The following is a 21395-nucleotide window of genomic DNA, read 5'->3' as shown; positions in this document are numbered from 1 at the left end:
TTTTCTTTCAAAGCGACAGTACTAACAATTTTCTCTTTTCGAAAGGAAAGGGAGACTAAGACGACACTTTTCGATTTCAAATTTAAAACTGTTTTTGACACGGAATACTAATAATTTCAAAATCAAGTACAATGACAAAAGTACAATCAACTATCTAGAAGAGGAAGACTTTACGACACTCTTCTTTTGATTCAGAATGACAATTACGACACTTGCATCAAAAACGACAGTTCGATTAGGCTACTTTTGACAAAGGAGGATTGCAAATGGTCGACAAATACACAAAAACATTTACAATTACTAATTGATGGAGGCTGAAATAATGAGAAGGAAGATGATTACAGCAAGAAGGTACTGATCATGAACAACAAAACTACTGAATAAAGCTGAAAACAGAGAGAAAAACAAAATTTCAGAGAAGAAAACACAGTTCACTCAATCATCGCACCTACAACATAGGGAAACAGAGATGCATCTCATCTGCAACACACGAGAGGTGTGATGCATCCAGGTTGCATAGTTATAGATAATGCGATGGGCTAGGGAGCGAAACTAAGCTTAGTTTTTGCGTAAAACTTGCAGCTAAGTTCAGTGATTTAGGGTGAGTAATGATGGACAGTAAACACAAAGCATAAGGGTAGGATTTGATGAGGTTCTGAGCTACCACAAGGGCACTTAGGATGCTTTATAAGTTAGATGTTTAGTTCATAAACCAACCCAGAGATTGACTGAAGCAGCGTTTATCTACTTCACAATTGCATAGCAAAGGCGTTTCGAAGGATAGCTGGCTAACTTTAGGCTCCGTCTGTAGTTTATAAAGCAAACAATAAACAAACAAAACAAGCTATTCGTTCCCCAGCGAAGTCGCCGTTTTGTTTCAAGGAAAACTAGTGTTGATTCAAACTGCTAGTCCCACCAAGACGGTAGCTATCTTAGAAATAAACAATGAAAGCTTTTCAAGAGTTCCTTTAAGTGTGATAGATGGAAGAGAAGAATAGAGGACCAAACTGGATCTTTCGCTTTGATCCTAGCTTGATTTCTCCTTTCCTTGATAGAATTTGCCACTCCTCTCCTACTTGTCCCGCTTCAAAGAGTACCTGTAGAGTCAAAGTAATAGCAAACTATCAAAGAATCTCTATCTAAAACATCATAAACAATGCCGAATCAAAAACACATTGACCATACAATTGCATTCATAAACAATAAGATTCACAAATACAAGATCATATGGAGGAAAAGTCAAAGAACTTTATTAATAGTAATGTAAGAGAGGATTACAACCCAACTGTCTAATCTAGCATCATCCTTTCAGTTGTATAAGCCCTCTTCACCTCATGAACAAGCAAATCACCCAACAATGCAATGTCTCTTCTCAATAGACCAACAACACTTCCTTACAAAATACAAAATTCCAGCCTCCAGATCTCGCAGATGAGGGATCCATTTATAGATGTCTTGCAAGGGTGTGAGCTAGCTCTAGGTTTTTGATTAGTGTCATTTCACTGATAGTTCTTGGTTCCCCTTGGAGATTTCATGATCTCTTACTCATCCCTAGGCGAATTCAGAGAGGCAAGTGTCACAAGATAAGTTTCTGGAAGATTCCATGATCATCCACCTTGCAAACTGTCTCTGCCATTTGTCTATTCTCACTCATCACACCCCACAGAAGGCCATTTGAGTATGCATTTCACCTGGCTAGTTAGGTAGTCAGTATGCATCGCACCTTGCCCATGGAGCAGTCTGTATGGTCCAGTTTTGGCCAGTTCTGAGTAGTTTTTCATGTGGAACTTCTGGGAAATGATGTAATTAGTTGACCATGATCCTTTATGGTGTGAAACAACACTTTTAAGGACTTAAGGAGCCCTTAGTTTATGGACATATGAGTTTGGGGTTGAGTGCCCAAATATGTCTATAACACCAGTGAACCAGATTCCCCATCTTGGGGGAATCAGTCTCCTAGATCTCACACAGAATCTATTTGGACAACCAACAATTCAAGTTTGCCGGAGGATTTCTTTACCGAAGGATTTCTTCCTCCCTTTAACCCTCCACTCATGAATCTGTTGGACCCAATCTTGGTTCCCGTGGCACCTGTACTCCCTGTCTCTTTAGAAGGAACTTTGTGGACACTTTTGGTCCTCCACCACTTCCCTAATCGACAATCACCACCACACCATTGATGGCGAACCTCGCTATCCCATTTGTCCTAGGTACAACCACTCACATGACACCCTCCACGAGTGGAACCCAGTCGATGCCAGGTTCCACCCCTTTAGTGTCAAACTATATACCTTCGACAAGTGCTACATACAACACTCCTTATAACGCCAAATATAGCACTATGAGGGCGGTTCCCGTCCACCAACAACATGGTCGGCAACCATTGTACAGTTCAATCCCCCAGATTCGAGTATCTGTGGGCATTCCCAATATATACATAGCGGTCAAGAATGTAATAGTTCCCCCTCCATTCTCAGGTATGCATGGTCAGTCATTGATAGACATGAGCGTTCCTTATGTCAATCAAGGACATATGGTTAGCTCGGTGGCGGGCGGGAATCCTCAAGGAGGTCCCAACCAATCCATGGGGGCACCCTACTCACAAATTCAAATGAGTCAAGGGGGCACTGCATATCCTAGGGGAAATTCTATACCCCAACATTAGATTCCCCTTGAAATCCACACTACAACGCCATACCCTAAGGAAACTACTATACCATGCAGCCTATGTATAATATTGGGACTTAAATAATGGGAGGACCGCAAGGTTCCGCAAGTCATATGTCATCGCCTTGGTCCGAGTCGGAGGCACCATAAACTTTGCCTTTCTTGGCAACATTGGATATCCCTAACTTGTACAAACTTACAAATGACCCCATCTACCACAACTTACTTTGGCTGCCAATCCGCATAAGATACCAACAGACATCCCCAAGTTCGAAGGGAAACAAGGGGAGTATCTGGGCACTCATATCACCACCTATCATATTTGGTGTGTTTCCAACTCCATGGTGGATGATAGTGTCTGGTTATGTCTTTTCCCCCGCACCCTCACTGGCAATGCAGTTAAGTGGTACATTGAGTTACCACGCGCGTCAATAAATACCTTCGACGCTCTAGGGATGGAATTCTTAAAGCACTTCCAGATACCCATCCGCTATGATACCGGGATAGAGCTCCTCACTTCATTATGTCAGGATACTGCCACCCACATCTCTGATCATATACATGAATGGAGACGTAGGTGGAGGTTAGTCAAAGCTCCCCTCCCAAACTAACTCTTAGCGGACTGGTTCTGCAAGTCCCTACTCCTGCAAATTGCTAAATGTGTCGCTTTAGGTGGTATAGTCATAGAAGACCAATCCATACATCGTGCCCAGCACTTAGATCTGATATATTCACAGTTTGGCACTCTTTACGATGTAATCCCCAATGCCCCTCACAACTCTAATGCTTCAACTACTACCAAATCGACTGCTCTTCCTACCACCGTGATAAACTTTGTGTAGTCTACACAAAAACCCAGTGGTAAGAACAAGAAGAATAAGAAAAAGACCACTCCTTCTGAGGAGCAGTCAACAAAGTAGCAAAACCCAGAGCATAAACCCACCAAATTCTTTTGCAAAATCTGTGCTAAAGACCACATGACATATCTGTGTTCGCATCTTCAGAAATGCACAGATTTCATTGCTAAAAAGGATACTGGTAGGACCCCCACTATCTTGAATAATCCTTTCCCCACTTAGCAGCAACAACACTTGATTACAAACCAACCGTTACCCCCGCAAATGGGCAACGGTGGTTCACAGCATCCTTCAGCTGGTGAAGGATCCTCTACTGTTTACACCTTTGAAACAGTAGATCTACAAACAAGAGCCAAATATTATGGAGCTCTTGTCACTCATGCAGAGGAACCTTCCTCAAGTCCAAACCCACCACCACCCAATGATTTGCATATCGAACGACTAGTTTCTGACCTTGTAATTCGGCCCCCCAAAGGGGCACTTCGATGCACAACGCACAATACATCTGCACGTGCCGCCCAAAACTACAACATTGTAGAAGACTTGGCACAAGCACTGTCGGCTATGTCGGTGCTCAAAGTATTACAAACATGCCCAGCACAAAGGAAATATTTGCTTTCAGCTATTGGTGGTATCGACCCATAGGATTCCATGCTTGAAATTTTCGACATGGAAAAGTGTAAACCTCCCCTTTCCCACTAGCTTGCATTTCAAGTGAAAAATTTTTCGAGAGGTAAAAGTATACACAAAACTGTCATCGACAAAGGTGCTTCTACCTGCGTCATGTCGGCTTCATGTTGGCTCGCTCTGGATTCCCCAACCCTATCCTAGCCATCGAATTCCCTTAAAGCTTTTGATGACCACACTTTCATCCCAAAAGGTTACCTAGCTAGCTATCCCATCACCTTGAGTGGGAAAACGATAATGGTAGATATTGAAGTCATGGATCATAAACTCAACTATAATCTCCTTTTGGGCCGCACTTGGACTTATGACATGAAGACTGTTGTGTCTTGGTCTTCCGTATCATCCTCTTTCCCTTGGATGGAAAGATAGTCACAGTGGACCAACTGTCCTTTTTCACCCCAGATTACTCTCTATTACCTAGCAGCTTTGTACCCTTAGTGGGTGGTGTATCTGACTCCTACGTCAGAATCAGTACCGATCTACTGAAGGCTTCTTCCCTGATGGGTTGTTTCCCTCTTCAGCTGCCCAAGGTTTCACAGATGGTCAACATGCTTTCATCCATTCCTCATGAACAAACCGATCCATGGATCCTACTGGCTCCTTCAGACATTGACACTTACAGAGAACAAATGCCATTGTCACCAGCTGAATTGGCCTACGAAGCCATTTAATCTGCATCTGCGTCTCTGGTCACTTTGGTTACGGCCAACGGTACCACTGCCCCTCCCATAACCTCTCCTTCTTTTGATCCACTCAATCAAGTCCTACCTACAGACGAAGCTATTAGAGAAATCATGAGTTTAGAAGAGTGACCTTGGAAGGACTCACACCATCGTGTTTCGATATCTAATTCGAACATGATGCCTCTTCAAATCCTATCCCCTGACATACCAAAAATTGTTTCCTCACCATATACGACTATCCAAACCTTGGACTCGGAAGGAAACATCGGAAAAATTTCAAAAACATTGCTCATCGATATTTCTGTCAAGACAAGCATTGTGGAAAACATACAGATTGAAGCCAATCGCAATCCTGAGGAAATTGCGAGCTTCACCTACCCTTTTAAGTACTTTCGCGATGTTTTCCCTTGGTCTTATGAGGAAATGCATGGCATAGACCCTTCTATTGTCAAGCATGAGATCAAAGAAGATTGAGCATTCTTTTCACGGTATTTTTCTTTCTCGTTAATTCGAAAAAACCTCGAGCCTCCTTCTTCGGGCTCGTTAAACTACCACGAAGAAGATCGAGCATTCTTTTTACGGTATTTTTCTTGCTCGTTAAACCAAAAAAATCTCGAGTCTCCTTCTTCGGGCTCGTTAAACTACCACAAAGAAGAGCGATCGTTCTTTTTATGGTATTTTTCTTGCTTGTTAATCTGAAAAACCTTAAGTCTTCTTCTTTGGGCTCGTTAAACTACTGCAAAGAAGATATGAGCATGTTCTTTTATGGGATGGTTTCTCACTCTAAAAACTGAAAAATCCCCGAGTTTGTCATCGTTGGACTTGTTAAACACATACGACGACGGTCTAAACAACTCTTTTTCGCTCTTTTTCTAGCTTATTAAACTGAAAAAGATCATTAGAGCATTCTTTTTAGGCGCTTGTTTCTCTCATTAAACTAAAAAAATCCTGAGTTTTTTGTTTAGGCTCATTAAAAATTTATAAAGATGACTTGAGCATTCTTTTAGGTACTTTTCTCACTCATTAAACTGTAAAATCCCGAGTTTTTGTCATCAGGCTCGTTAAAAATCTACGGTAGCAACAAGAGCACTTATTTTTTTGGGACCATTTCTGGCTCTTAAATCGAAAAATCCCCGAGTTTTTCCCCTTCTTCGAGGTCGTTAAATCTAAAAAGAAGGAATGAAAAATTATTTTACCTCTTTTTCCTTGCTCAATAAACTAAAAAATATACCTTGAGTTTTCTTCATTTGACTCATTAAAATTTGATGAAGGTATTGAGTTTGTCGTCGCGTGACTCATTAAAAATTCATGACGAAAAATGAGTTTGATCTGTCTCCTCGTACTCGTAACAAAATGAGGTCAACATCTATTGAACATAGGTTCCTCTTTATCCGGATTCAATAGATTAACTCACAGAAAAGTAACCAATCTGGGTATATTATTAACCTTTTGTCGCACCCGGTTAACAACTATGACAAAGGGACCACCATGGAGTCATTCTTTATGATCTTTTCAGACTCTCTAAATATGAAAAGACCACTGAGTTGTCTTGTTTGGACTCATTAAGTTAAACAAACAAGATATAGAGTCGCTCTTTTTACGATCCTTTTGAGACTCTCAAAACATGAAAAGATCGACATGTTTTCCTGTATAGACTCATTAAATTAATCAAATAAGGGATGGAGTCGCTCTTTTCGCGGTCCTTTTCAGACTCTTAAAATATGAAAAGATCAATGAGTTTACCTGTATGGACTCACTAAACTAATCAGACAGGGAAAGTAGACAATACAACTACATTTAGTATTAGAAATCGTGGTTTGGCAACAGTTGTTCCCTTGAACATGGCACTCCCTCAGATAAACCTTCCTTGTGACGACCTCTCAATATGAATCCTACCATCCTATGAGTTTAGCATAAATACCCAGATATTATTGCATCTCTGTAACCTAACACTCTTTGGTGTTCATGAGTCTAGTGTTGCATGGTTAAAACTATTGTCGTGCCTTCTATTGTTCAAGGGTTAACCTTTTGTTTCCTCCATCAACCCATCAAGCATATCCTTTCATCATGCCCTCTATTGTTTAGACCCAATGCTCAAAGATTCCTCAAAAAACAAATCATTCTTGTCCCGTTTCGTGTCGATTGATGTAGGACACATTATTGCCTACCTTTCGACATGTATCTGCCTATTGAATTCAACACTCTATCTAGGAAGACAACCTAGAAACACATTCAGTGCCTTGGTACTTCCAGACATTAGTGGCAGGTTGCCTTGTGTTTGATCAGGGGTTCTCATTATTGGCTCCTGGTTAAGCGATTATACGGGTGTTCGACTACAAAAGCATCTTTCGCACTCGTTATATTATACTATGCATCTTGGAGACCATCACCATTATTGGTGGCCTTCCTCGTGTCTGTTAACGGTCTCCATTATTGACTGGTAATCAGATGATTTCGTGCATGTTCGACATCAACGCATATATTCACATGTACCGATCTATGCTGTTCGGTGTAGCAGAAATCAAGACCTTGGGTAGAGGGTTGCATCACTCAGCCTTGTTTCCTCTCCCAAGTTGCGTATATTTTTTTTGGAGACAGCTTATCGAGATGATTCTATTATGACACCGGATCCTCATTGTGCTTATTAGTGGCCAGCATCGTCATATCTCTTTGGAGAAAATCACTCTGACATAGCTACTAAGCATGGGAATGCCCGACTCAGGACATGATTTTAGTAGTTATATATATGTGTTGTATCATGTTTCCCGTACCACCCGAAGCTATGATCCTCTCTCTCTTTTTGTCGAAGAAGGAAAATTACAGTTAAGTGAATTATTTCGGCCAATGTCGCAGCCTCTGATCTCACACTTTAGGGGGCATCTGTTATACAGCAAATTGACCCCCTCATCAGCTCAGAGGGGAAAGACATGATAGTTGAAGCAAAGACCAAGGTCACATGCCTTGTTTCCACACTAACGCTGGCTATGCACTAACAACCTGCTTTATAAAGCTTCTCTGCAAGCCTAAGGGAGCGTTAGTGACCCAACTAAATATAGTTGCTAGTTCAGGAACAACATTAGTGGATCCTAATGAAGTTCTAATGGTCAAAGGAGCGAATTAACTCATAAATATCTAGATATTTTCTCCTAGATCTACTCAAGAAAAGAAAGGAAACATCTCAAGTTCTACCTATTTGGGGGATTTCTAATCCTATGAAGGAGGAAAATGGGAAAGATCTAAAAATCATGGAAACTTCATTGGTTTTACGCTAAGGAACTCATGGAGGAACTTGGCAACCCTAACTCAATTGCTACATAAGAAAATCTAGGGCTATGGTGATAGAGGTCAGATCGTTTGAAAGGATAGCATACTTGATTGTTGAGCATTGCCTCAAATCAGAAGAAGTTGGTAAGAAGGGAGAGAGAGAGAACTGGAGGGGTAAGGGAAGGCTGATGGAACAGATGGTTGTAATCACTCTTCCGACATTAATATAGAACTGCAGTTCTACTGTCTACTCCGTGGTGTTGGTACTATCATTCATTAGCTTGTTTGTCCAATACCTTTTAGCATGAGTAGCTTAGTTATGTGTGAACATATGTTCTTTCATGTATTCATGTATTAGTTATTGAGGTTGTATGCTGTGATTATGCTTGTCTCTTCTATGTGCAGGACTTGATCTGGAGCTGGCTCAAGGGACTTCCACCTAGCTACATTGTGCTCTCCAGCAAATCTACACGAAGGCTTGAGGTAATCTATTTATCCTACTTTGATAGTTAGTTATTGTCTATGAACATGCATGTAACTTTGTGACAGTTGTAGATAATCTTACAGTCTGCCAAAGGTCCCGGGAAGACCTTTGAGGGTATCTCCATTCTCCATACACCGTGCATTTTATCCTACAACACAAGTCCAAAAATTTTGTAGGAAAAAGATCCTGGTACTTGCAGAGTAACTCAACAACTTTATCCACTGTGGCATCATCCCAATAATCTCCAATCTCTACAAAATTTGGCTCCGCTTCAGTACCAATGTTTACTTGCATAATCTTCAATGATGTGGTGATATCTGGGTTCTCTATCTGTGGACCTTCGACCTTGTGGTGACCTTGCGTTTCTTGATATTGATATTCCTTGGATCCTCATCCTCTCCTTCAGCAGTCACATTATAGCACTCCAGCGCATGGCACAACTAGGTGCTCCAATTCGGTTGAACTAATTCCAAAGGATCTTGCAGAATTTTGAAGATCACTGCCTTAACCTCCTATAGCGTCTCATCAATGCTTTCAAATTTGTCTTCAAAACTGAAGGTCATAAAAAATCCTTCCCTTAAGATATCCTACTCTGCGGCGCTGTGGCGGAGTGTTGGGTGTGGAGCCTGATTATCTTCTTTATTCAGGGGTATCACTGGATTGGACCCCAGTTCCGTAAAATGTACGCTACCAAGGGAGTCCAGGTGGGGGGGCGACGATGATTCTTTGGAGTCCCCCCTGGCAGGGGATCGGGGGCAGTGCCCTTGAATCTAAAAATATATGTAAAATTGCCTTGTAAAATGTTGTAATTTTGTAGTCAATATGGGATGTTCATTAGGCGGAGATATGATGATAGAAGTTATGTTTGATTTAAGGTTTTTTTCCCTAGAAGGAAATCTCTCACTATATATGAGGGAATTGTATTGCGTCTATGTAGATCTATATTCTGAGTGAGAAAGAGAGAGGATATCGTGTGAGAGCAAAGAGGGAATTACAATGGATCTGCTGTAGGTTTTATCTCTTCAGTTTGCTGGATAATATTAAAGGAAGGACTAGCTATTTCTCTAAGGATGTAGCCCAAATTGGGTGAACCACGTATATCTGTGTCTCTCTTGTTTTATGTGTTTTCTATGTTTATATTTTTGCAATATATTTTATGTGTTCCATTGCTCTATAATATATAATTTTCTAACAATTGGTATGAGAGCCAAAGGTCTATTTGGTTGATAAACTCACAGGAGAGAAGGGTTCTTGGTTTGAGTGGGAGCAATGGTGGAAGATGGTAGGTTTAGGGTCAAAAAATTTAACGACCAAAACTACCAACTGTGGAAGATGCATATGGAAGGTTATTTGTACCAGAAATATCTATACCTACCATTGAGTGGAAAGACAAAGAAGCTGAAAAGTATGATAGACACAGAATGAGATATTCTCGATAGAAAGGCACTTGGAACAATATGGTTGTGCCTAGCGACGTCGGTAGCATTTAATATTTCAAAGGAAACGAAAACAGAGGGTTTAATGTCAACATTGGCCAAACTATATGAAAAACCCTCAGCCTCAAATAAGGTATTTCTTATGAAGCGTTTATTTATATGAAGATGTCAGAAGGTGGATCTGTTGTTGATCATTTAAATGAATTTAATACAGTTACCAGTTAGTTAAGTTTTGTAGGGGTAACTTTTGATGATGAAGTTAGGGCTCTATTATTTCTGTGCTCATTGCTAGAAAGTTGGAATGGTTTAGTTATGGCCATTAGTAACCCTGTCTCTAGTTCTAGTACTTTAAGTTTTGATGATGTTGTCGGTGCAATCCTTAGTGAAGAAATGTGACAAAAAAGCTCTGTTGAGACATCAGGTAATGCTTTGACTGGAGAGACTAAGGGAAGAAAAATGGAAAGAGGAAAGATCCCAGGATATTGCAGTAAGTCAAGGAAAGGCAGATCCAAGTCCAGATCGAGGATAGTGAGTTGGAAATGTGGGAAGAAAGGACACCTAAAGAAACACTACAAGTCTCTGAAGAGAAAAGAAGGAGACACGCAACAAGGAAACAATCATGAAGCGGATGTGACAAGTGATGTGTTACAATATTCTTTGATTATTTCATTAGAAAATATTATTAATCTCTAGGTGGTAGATTCATGGGCCTCATTTCTTGCCACACCTGATAAGAAACATTTTCATGATTATGTTCAAGGAGATTTTGGATAGGTTTGATTGGGTGATGATAAACCCTGTGAAATAATTGGAATGGGTACAATTTTCATAAAACAACAGAATGGAAATCAATGGCTATTGAAGGAGGTAAGGCACGTTCCAGATCTGAAGAAAAATATGATTTCAATAGGGCAGTTGGGAGGTGAAGGTTGTGTGACTACTTTTACAGATAAAGCTTGGAAGGTCACTAAAGGAGCCCTGGTAATAGAAAAAGGAGAAAAGGTTGGTACATTGTATTTATGCAATGATATTTCTAATTTTGTTAATGATTTAACCTCTATAGGAGAAGATACGTCATTGTGGCATCATAGGTTCAGGCACATGAGTGAGAAGGGGATGCAGATTCTTCACTCAAGAAATTTGTTACCAGGTTTGAAGCATGTTGATTTAAAAAATATGTGAGAATTGTGTTTATGGAAAATAAAAGAGAGTCAGATTCCTCAGAGTTGGGAAAGAAAAGAAGAGCAAAAAATTATAGCTTATGCATATAGATGTATGGGGACCTGCTCAGGTATCATCTCTCAGTGGCTCTCATTATTTGTTACTTTTATTGATGATGCAACCAGAAAAACCTAGATTTATTGTATTTGAAATAAATCTGATGTATTTGATACTTTAAAGAAATGGAAAGCTTTGGTTGAAAATGAGACAGGAAAAAGGTTGAAGTGTCTCATATCAAAAAATGGAAGTGAATATTGTAGAAAATATTTTGATAGGTACTGTTCAGATAATGGAATTAGCAGAGAGAAGATAGTTCCAGGAACACCACAAGAAAATGGCGTGTCAGAAAGGATGACCAAGACAATCATGGAGCGTGCAAGGTGCATGAGATTGCATGCAGGATTGCCTTTACAATTTTGGGTAGATGTTGTAGACACTGTTGTTTATATAATAAACAGATGGCCTTCAAGTTCCTTAGATGGTGGTAATCTAGAGGAGGTATGGACAGGTAAAAAGGTAAACTACTCATTTTTAAAGACTTTGGTTGTGAAGCCTTTGTCCACATTAATAAAGAAAATAGAACAAAGCTTGAGGAGAAATAAAAGAAATGTACCTTTATTGGATATGGTGTTAATAATTTTGGTTATCACTTTTATGATTATGAAAAACAAAAAATCATTAGAAGAAAAGATGTCATATTCAATGAAATGGTTTTGTATAAGGATCAGTTGCAGGAAAAGAAATAGGAAAAAGAAAAGAGAGGATATATAGTGCTTGATGAGAACACAAAAAAGTGATGGTGCCTAAAAATCATAATGATCAACAGCGAGAACAAAAACAACAACCACAATAGCAACAAGCACTTGAAAGTAGTGTTAGAAGACCTACCAGGATAAGTAGATGCCCTGAACGATACTCTCCTCCATTATATTATGTATTGTTGACTAATTCTGGTGAGCCAGAATGTTATGAAGAAGCAACATAGGTAGAAACCAGGAAGAAGTGGGAGCAAGCCATGAAAGAAGAGATGGAATCCTTAGCACATAGCTAGACTTGGGACTTAGTCAGGTTCCCTGCAAGTAAAACAACATCGCAGAATAAACGGGTTTATAAGTTGAAGGAAGAAGATGGAGGTAGAAAAAGGTATAAGGCTAGACTTGTGGTGAAGGGGTTTGCACAGAAAAAGGGTATAAAATTTGATGAGATATTTTGTCCTGTTGTTAAAATGACTTCAATTAGAACTATTGTAATTCTAATAGCAGCTAAAGATTTGCATCTTGAGCAGATAGATGTAAAGACAACCTTTCTCCACAGGGATTTGGAGGAAGAGATATATATGTAGCAGCCACAAGGATATGAGGTAAAAGGGAAGGAAAAAATAGTGTGCAGGTTGAAGAAGAGCTTGTATGGCTTAAAATAGGCTCCAAGGTAGTGGTATTTAAAATTTGACAGGTTTATGTCTGAACAAGGTTATACTAGATGCCACTCTGATAATTGTGTTTATCTCAAAAGGAAAAATGATGGCAACTATATTATATTGTTATTATATGTATAGGACATGCTTGTTGCAAGTTCTAACATGCAGGAAATAAATGTGCTCAAAAGAAAATTGGCAAACTCATTTGCAATGATGGATTTGGGTGCTGCAAAACAAATCCTTGGTATGAGAATAACTAGAGACAGGAAGAATAAAAAATTAACATTATCTTAGAGTGAGTACATAGAAAAGGTGTTGAAAAGATTTAATATGAAAAATGAAAAACTAGTTAGTATACGTTTTGTTGGCTTGATGGGTCCTGACCTAGGTTCAGAGTTAAGTTTGCCAAAAAAATCCCTACACTATTGGCCCTTTTGGCATCAATCTACGAAGCACAGAATGAAGTCCCACCCGAAGCAGTATGGGGGGATGTTGGAACCAAGTTTCCACGCCCAGAGATGGTTATGATTTTGTTTTATGCCCTAACCCTACCTTCACATAGATCACTAAGCCTTTTAGGGCTTATCGATATACTTCTCTCAGTCACCCTTAGAATTTCGCAAAGGTCTACGACTATCTTTTGCGGACCCTAACAGGTGAATCTACAACTTACGCGCATCTGCAATCACTCCTATGTCTGTTATTACCCAGATCAGATTAAGTATCTGATAACTTTAACATGCATTAAGACATTCTTTGCGTAAAAAATATTATGACTTGCATTCATAATAATGTAAAACATACAGATTCACGCATCCACACAACATTAAATCATAAACCCATTATTCATCATAACATAATCGCATTTATTCATAACATAAGTAAAAGGGGTAAACATAGATAATTCCAGAACAATCTCTTTATTAATGCTTCAGATCTTCTCACAGACTCAAACTACCTTGCGCACTTAGCTGCAGGGGTCTGCGCACTCAGCTGCGGACTCTACTCTAGGCCTCTGTGCACACAACTACAAAGCCTTTCTTCTACTTTGAGACTCTTCACTCTTCCCTTCTAATGACCCATTACATTCATTCTTCGCTTATGAAACACTGCCTTAGACTCTCTAAGAATCTCCCTTTTATACAATCCCATGGTCTGTGGACCATGGGTAGATCTCCAAAACTGACACAACTTATCTAAACTAAGGGCGGAAAACCCTTCTATCTTTAGACATCTTCACACTCAGTTGCCACAAAATGCGGAGACTTTACATTTCTTTACACAAAATTTGAGCCTTCTGCCCCAAACTTGGGTGTTTAACCCAAAATTAACCCCTAGGGGAACCGTTCCAAACAACCCCCCAACACAAACATGGTGACTTGCCTCGAGTCACTAGACTGGTGTAGAGATCTTTTCGTGCAGACCTCCCAATTCGACCTAAAAAACTGCTACCTTGATGGCGCACTGCGTCACTGCCTGCTTCAGCTCTTCAACCAACTATTCTATCACTAGCCTTGTGCTAGCAGTACGTAGCTTCTACTAAGTCTCCTACAAACTAGCCAACTTTCCTTCAATGGTGGTTGTGATCTCATAGGCTTCAACTAACTAAGGCTTCAAACAAGCCTTTAGCATGGCCTCCTTATGCTGCTTGCATCTACCTGTTCCTTCAGTGCCTTGGCCTCCTACAACTTTGCGAGCCTTAGTGTGATGACAATAGTTCACGTTGTTGCCTTAGCCTCGTCGTAGCGCTACTGCAGTTCCCGCGCTTCTGTATCTAGCCTTTGTACATTGGGATCCTCTTGTAGGCTGGTGAGGACCTCGAGCGACTGCTCAAAAAGTGTCATGCAGTCCAACATTGCACTTTTTATTGCTGCTACCGCATCTGCTGCAGCAGTCATGCGGTGCTCCCTGACTTCCGGCGGAGTCGAAGGCTGAGCCTTTAACTGCAACTCCACGATCTTGAGATTTAGCTCCAGCTGAACCTTGGCCAACTCTGTGCATGTGTCATGCACTCCCACAACAATTTTTCTAACCCGCACATCGACTGGCTCAACCTCGGGGATGTCCAGCTTTGGGACAGTCTGACATGCTTCATCTACAACCTTAGTGAGGCACTAGTTCTTATCTGTGAGGTTGGTCACAAGGTTGAGAGCGAAGTCGTGCTGTACTACCATCTGAGCATTATTCACCTTTTGCTCGCTGATCACCTGCAAAGCGCATTGATTGCGGGCCTGAAGCTCGGCGATCACACCATCCTGCAAAAGATAAAGCACTTCGCTAGGAAGCGCTACTAGATTAAGGCCCATGCCCTTGAGGGCCTTGACAACGAGTCTATCAACGTCATTCGCCATTTTCAATGCTCCATTTGGTAGTATTATGGCTTAGGGGTCCCTAACACGCAACATCTTCGTGGCTTCGGAGGTGCCAATGGCCACACTAGTCTGCATTTGTGAAACGTGGATCTGCGGCTCTCACAGACCCGTCTGAATAGCGCCTAGCACCTGCTGCTGCTACTACTCGAACTGCTACAGTAGCTCTGTGGTGGCATCCCACACTATATCCCCTATATCATTTAGATCTCCATCTGTCAGGGTGATCGGATCCAAAGACGTCTTTCTCACCTTGGAATTCTTCCGTGATCCTAGCTTTTCTAAACCCTTGGTGCGTTTGATGCGGAGCTGAGTCATTTCCAAGTTTGCTCCTCCTTGCTTTGTTAGCTCATCTGCTTATTCCTCTGCCTCTGGTGAAGCTGACTTCTCTTTGTTAGAGCCGTGCTTCTCTCCTCCTGCACAGTAGTGCGCTCTACCTTAGCCTTAGCATCGACCTCCTTTTCCCTCTTCGCGACCAACTTCTCCATCTTCAACTTGGCTTCTTCCTTCTTCCGCTGCGTGACTGTCTTTCTAGATCCCGTAGTCAAGTCCGAGGAAGTGTACCATTCTGCCAGCCAGCTGTCAATGAATGCTTGAATCACGTCACTCGTTGCCAAGTAGGGCAAGTCATACCACTTCTGCTCGGGGTCCTTTCGTGCCCTTATTGATACGTGGTGGAAATCAACCTTGAATTCCACGTATGCCTACAATTTGGCAAATTTTGTAGGCAATAACCGCAACTTGCGGTTGATGGCAATGTTTACGTTCATCTCCATCAGGGTCCAAAATATTTTTCTTTCCTTTACCTATTGCGGATCCTTGGTCGCCCACAACGAAGCGTACTTCACGACCTTTGCTAGGTTCGTCATGACCGAAGGGAACTGACTGTCTTTGCGTAGCTCCCATGCTACCAGCACTATGGATAGAAATTGCTATTCATAGTGAAGCGTCTTGCTGAGATCCTATGCCTCGTGTCAGTTCACGAGGAACTCACTGCAAAGGTAGCGTGCCTAATTAAATTAAACTCCCTCTATGCATTGGGCCGCCAAAGCTACGATTGGTGTTGACGCTTCATCTGCGCGACACTTCCACATAACCTTCCCTACCAAGAGTTGTGCGACTACTTTGACCTCTAGGTCATAGATTCTTGTGATGGCGTAGCCGCGCGACTTCTTCACTAACTTGAAATTTTCACTAATGGCCTCCGCAAGGACATGTTTGCCAGTCTTTCCACCAGATGCCATGGCTGGATTTTCCCCTGAGTATGGCAGCCTCATGATCCTATGGATTAGTCTATCAGTGATGGGTATTGGCTCGTCCAACCACAAAAACCCATCGTGAACCAAGCATAGTAACTATTTGATTACCACCATTATGATATGCACGGTTGTAACATGGCACCCATAGCAGGTTGAGCACTCCTGCCTTGTCTACGCCTCTTAGCCACTTCCGTGGCTCCAACGCAGTTACTCTAGTGGTTTTATGGAACACGCGGTGCATGAATTAATTTGTTACGAGATGAGGAAATCGCTCCGTGTTTGTTAAATCCCAATCTTCTAATTTCAAAAGTGGAACAAGCCCAAAGCGCCATCCTTCAAACACAATTTGGTCTAGTAAGAGGGGTGTATGCAGGGTGACCTTACTCTCGTCAGTGTCTTTGGCCACCTTGGTCTTTCCCTTGTGCAGAGGAATGTACTTAGGTAGCTTAGTGATGGGGTCAGACCCCATAATTTCGACATCCTCTGTTTCCATCCCATCATCCTCATCATCCATTGGGATATCCTCAAACTCCTCTTCTTCTGGCTCTAGGTTAATTGTCTTGCCCTTTTCCTGTGTAGTGGGCTTAACCTTCTGGAGGTGTTTCCTGGGAGATGCGAGCACCAATTGTGATGGAGTGGCCTGCTTTCCCTTCTTGATCTTGGGACTCTCCGTGGTCAGGATAGGCCTTGGCCTAGGAGTTTGTGGAGATTTTGGTACCTTCCCTGGTATTTCTGCAGGCCCTCCTTCTAGGGCAGCTCCTTCTACTGCCATAGCCACCTCTGGGACAACTCCTTACCTGTCGTTGCTTCCACGCTCATAGCTTCAGTGGGCGTCGACATAATTCTTCGTAATAACTCCTGATTCTCCTGTGGCACTGCCTCAAACAGAGAACTCGTTAAAAAAAGCTCGTAGGTTTCATGGTTCATGTGTGCCTGAGAACTCAACAACTCAATTCTCAAAATTCCAAGTGTTTTTCGCTAGACAGCCACCTGTAATTTATAGGCACTTTCAAATTAAAATCCGACCGTTCCCCCCAAAATTGGTTCATTAATGCTAGATTGGCGGCATATTTTCAGAGATCGGGTTGATAAGTTCCATCTTAAATGCCGCTCCCCCGCTCCATTTGGCCATTTTTTCATCGTCAAATCATGAAAAATGACTTTAACGGTCACTATCCAGCTGTTCTGTGCAATTTCTTCCTTGGTAGCACACCCCCCTGCGCGCTTCCGTGGGCATTGTGACATATCTTCGTTCTGCGCAGTTCCCTGATCGTGCAGCTCTTCGATCTGGGCATTGTAGTTTATAGTCCCGTGCTTCCTTTTAGCTGCCTGGAGCACTAAGACTGTGCTTCCCTCATATAGTCACCTAGCTAGATCACCAGTGTATGCCTTCACTCAGCTGCCATTCACCTTCCATAGGAAGGTTTTTCCATTTAATTTGACCAATTTGACCAACTTAACTGCTCCACCATCGGTAATTTCCTTGATGATACATGGTCCTAGCCAGTGCATCCTGAATTTACCTGGGAATTTATCAAATTTACTGTCATATAGCAAGACTAGATCATTCACCTTGAAGGTGCGTAGTTTGATGTGTCGATCATGTCATGCCTTTTCGTGCTCCTTTTGAACTTGTTGATAAAATCCAACTAGAAATCGGTCCTCCTCAAGATCTGCTAGTTGCGCAAGCCTCTCTTCCAAGGCTCCACAGTCCACCATTCTTGTGAGTGCTGCTATGCGCAGACTAGGTACAATGTATTCCATTGGCATCACAACTTCTATGCCATACACGAGTCTGAAAGGCATTTTCCCAGTCAACTTCTTGCAAGTCGTTCTGTAGGCCCATAGCACCGCTGGTACGCGCATATCCCAGTCACTTCTCTAAGCATTGCAGACCTTTGTTAGTGTGTTCTCCAGTATCTTATTGAATGCTTCCACCATCCCATTGGCCTGCAGGTGATAAGGTGTGCTCTTCTGATGATACACCTGAAATTATTCTGTCAATGCACTGATTGTTTCATTAAGAAAGTGTGTACCATGATCGCTCATCAAGATCTTTGGACAACCAAATTTTGTCAATATGTATTCAAAAAGAAACTTCACTGCTGTCATGCCTGTACAATCCTTCACAAACTGCACCTCCACCCATCTGGTCAAGTACTCAGTCGTAGTGATGATGTACCATGCACTTGTCTTCTTTCCCGGAGGCTGAATTGGGCCCACAAAGTCAATCATCCATTTCTTGAATGGTTGTAACGTCACCTGCGGCATCAAAGGTAGTTCATCCCTGCGCAATGGCTTGCCAGTGCTTTGACATGCGTCACAGGCCCTACAATATGCTTTTTCATCCTTGTACAGAGTTGGCCACCACAATCTAGCACGCAGAACCTTCTGCGTTGTTGCTTTTCCTTCATAATGTCCTCCTGCAGCGCCTCCATGAGCCTACGTGAGGACGCTGCTTCACTCAAAGTTAGGTACATAACGTCGCAATATTTCGTCTAACCCCATTTTGTACAAGTGTCCTGCAATGATGGAGAAGTTTGCTGCGCGCACTACTAACTCCTTCTTCTACGGGCTTGTATACCCTTCTGGAGCAGTTCTCGTTGTCAGGAAATGTATGATATCTTCAAAGTGATTGTCTGTGACACATACTGCAAAGAGCTGTGCATCAGGGAACCCTTCCTCTAAATTAGTAGGTTCTTCTCCTATTTCAATGCACGATAGATGATCAGGTCCCACATTCAGTCATCCTGGCTTCATAATAACTTCAAAGTCATACTCTTGAAAAAACAGCAACCATATGCAGATATTCCCCCCCAACATAGGCATATTGACAAGGTATTTCAACACAAAATGATCCATATACATTTTAAAATTTCCACCCAGCAAATAGTGCCTAAACTTTTGGAGCGTGTATACCATGGCTAGTCCTTCACGCTCTGTAGTGGAATAGTTCTTCTCAGCCTTGGAAAGCTTCCTGCTCGCGAATGTTATAGGATGGTCCAATTCCCTCTCACTCGCTTGTGTCAGCACAATCCCCGGTGCAATACAGGAGGTGTCCATGTGCACATGAAATTCCTTCTTCCATTCCAGGAAGACTAGGATTGGCGCAGTGACCATTTTCTCTTTTAGCACATCCAAGCTCTTTTGGCATTCATCACTCCAACATAATGTACCATCCTTTTTCAACAATTTCTCCATGGGCACGGTGATCTAGGCAGAGCTCTTAATGAACTTCCTATAGTATCTAGTATGTCCCAGGGTTGCACGTAGCTGTTTCACATTCCTTGGTGCCTCCAAGTTGATTATCACTATGATCTTCGTGGGGTCTACCATACCACATTGTTATAGACATTTTGTGCCTTACAGCTATAAGCATGAAATGTCCATAATTCAAGGGATCCAAAGTCCCTAAAGATGTTGTTACAGCTCCTAAAGGAACAAGGTCAACCAATGACAGCTTCTCCCAGAAGTTCTCCACCAAAAACCACTCAGAAATAGTCAATTCAGGATCAATTCAGAGGCTCCACTAGCTTCCTGCGTTGAAATGCAAAGTCTGCACTGTCTAGGTGCACTGCAACGCAGGTGGAAGCACTACCAGGGTGCGCTGAGCGGGAAATGACAAATGGCAAGCTCATTCAACGAGGTGGAAAGACCCTGGAAGCTTCCAGAATCTTCTCCAATGACACTTGCCTCAATGAATTCGACTAGTGATGAGTAAGAGGTTCTCAACCTCCAAGTGGAAGCAAGAACTGACAGAGAGAAGCCACAAGTCAAAACATAAGCTGACTCATCCTCTCTGCTTACATCTATATATGGATCTCTCACCCAGAGGTTCAGGGGGCTGGAATTTTGTACTTTGCAGAGAATTGCTGTTGGTTTGAGATTGAGATTAGCACATTGGGTGATTTATGCTTTGTTGGAGGAGAGGAAGGGATTCCTTTGTTGGGAGGTAGATGCTGGATCGGAACTCACTTGGTTGTATCTCCTCTTGGACTTTCTTATTTCATCAATAAACTATTTGAGTTTCTCCTACATGTTGTGTACCAATGATGTTTTGTTATGCTTACATGTTTAGCTTAATCTGATCTTGAGCTTTTTATGAATGTATATCTGTATCTTTGTGTAGTTTCTCTCTCTTGTGATCTTGCAGGAATTCGGTGAAGCTGGGCCGGTGAAGGAGCAAGAAGCTGGTAGCTACTGAAGAGAGGAGTGATTTGGATCGACAAACTAGTGGAAGATACAGGTTAGTTAGATCCTTCTTCCTCACTTACATTTCATAAAGAAGAATACTCAAATAAGTTTACCTGTTTGTTGCTAAGGCACTATCACCTCTTAGAGTGGGATAGGGGCATTCCGAATTGGATACTTTTCCCAACAAAAAATTGGCGACTCCGCTGGGGAAAGTATCTTGTTAGTTTATTTGTGTTTCTGTGGTTGTTCTTCTCATAAACTCAGGAGTGCCGAATCGAAATGCATTTTCCATTTTCAAATGCAAAGTAGAGATCTGCCACTCTAGTCCACTCACTGGGCCTGTTTTTATGATCTGAACAAACTGATCCACAAGTTCTCTAACAACCCTTTGTGATAGATCTTAGTCCTCCTTTAAATCATCCTCCTAATTGTACCTAACTGATAGCTTTGATCCGGCCAAAAACTGTAGATTAAACTGCAAACCGTGACCCAGAACCCAGAAACAACTCTCGTTTCTGCTTCAGCGCAGACTCTGTGAAGAGGTTCTGCATTTCAACGTAGGTCCCGTGAAGGATACCTGCGCTGAAGTTCAGTTTCTCTGTGCTGAGGGTGCGCTGATCAGTCTTTGCCTTGTGCAGTTGTGGTTCCCTGCTTCCTTTTGCTCAGTTTCATCTCTGATTTTTGCAGCCTGTTATCAGTCAGTGTACCTATCTGAAACCCCTTTTCTTTGCCTCAATTCCGCCTCAGTAGTATAAAGAAACTGTATTTGTTCTTTGTGTATTTGTTACATCATTTGCAGTTTCCCATTACAAAAGTAAACTAGTCATACTGTCGCCCTTAGATCTAGACCTGTCGTA

Source organism: Pinus tabuliformis, chromosome X, assembly GCF_031772625.1.
Source record: "Pinus tabuliformis cultivar Carrire ecotype Pingquan chromosome X, CPIR1, whole genome shotgun sequence".
In the NCBI taxonomy this organism is placed as follows: Eukaryota; Viridiplantae; Streptophyta; class Pinopsida; order Pinales; family Pinaceae; genus Pinus; species Pinus tabuliformis.
The sequence above is the reverse complement of the archived record's forward strand: the minus strand, read 5'-3'. Positions refer to the sequence as shown.